General features: G+C 39.0%; 1 protein-coding gene across 1 annotated transcript in view; it reads left to right on the forward strand.

Moving 5' to 3' along the window:
* Positions 1-861, forward strand: part of LOC119587931 (protein trachealess-like) — a gene marked incomplete in the record, with an annotated part of 132,256 nt that overhangs the window by 74,308 nt on the left and 57,087 nt on the right.

Here is an 861-nt window from a genome sequence, read left to right on the forward strand (position 1 = left end):
TAGTGTTTTTTTAAATCAATGTGATGTTCTGTATTTACAACCTGTTTTAGTCCTGTCATTTGTCTGACTTATTATTGTTATTTGTAGTATTTATCTTCATAGTTATTGAGGTTTATATTTTGCCGAGTTATAGTATCCTTGTATATGCATTTTGTATGTTACTGGAACGTTCTTTCTTCTTGTTTAAATGGCATGTCGATACGGAATAATTATTTGTGCTTTGTTCCTTCATTTCCTTTTTTTCATCTTTTTTTTATTCATGACTATCTAAGTCAACATATCCACTCCGGCCCCATTCGGTCACGTGACCCTCCCATCTGCACCACATACGAGGCTGCACTCCGCTAGCAAAACACGTCTTCGTAATCCTATATTTATTCAATGAGTCATTTCCACAATTCTGTCCCATTTTTTCCCTTTTTTCTCTTATTTATTTCCCTCTTCCAATGTTTCCCCTCCTTTTTTTTTGTTCATCTCCCCTTCTTCCCCCTCCCCCTCCCACTCTCCCTCCATTCCTTTCCCTACTGTTCGGTATATTAATATTCGTAGATAAGGTGGGATTCCCTCTTCATGTAACACCGCTCGGAATGGGATTACAGACAACGGAATCCTTGTTTTATCAAGAAATATCTCGGCGATTTAGTACGTAAGGGCGAGATTTCCCTGGCGCTCGCCCGACGCCACCTGTTACGCAGGGGAAAATAATCCTCTTTGCCAGCCGTCCATAAGAGTCAGTTTTCAATGGAGAGGCTTATGTTGCATTCGTATAGAAAAAAGAAAGTTTTTTTATGGGTATAATTTGGGGAAATTGTATAACTGGCTGGACACTGGTCCTTTTTTATCTTTTATTGTGTTCCCGTA

This window comes from Penaeus monodon, chromosome 23, assembly GCF_015228065.2.
Source record: "Penaeus monodon isolate SGIC_2016 chromosome 23, NSTDA_Pmon_1, whole genome shotgun sequence".
Lineage (NCBI taxonomy): Eukaryota > Metazoa > Arthropoda > Malacostraca > Decapoda > Penaeidae > Penaeus > Penaeus monodon.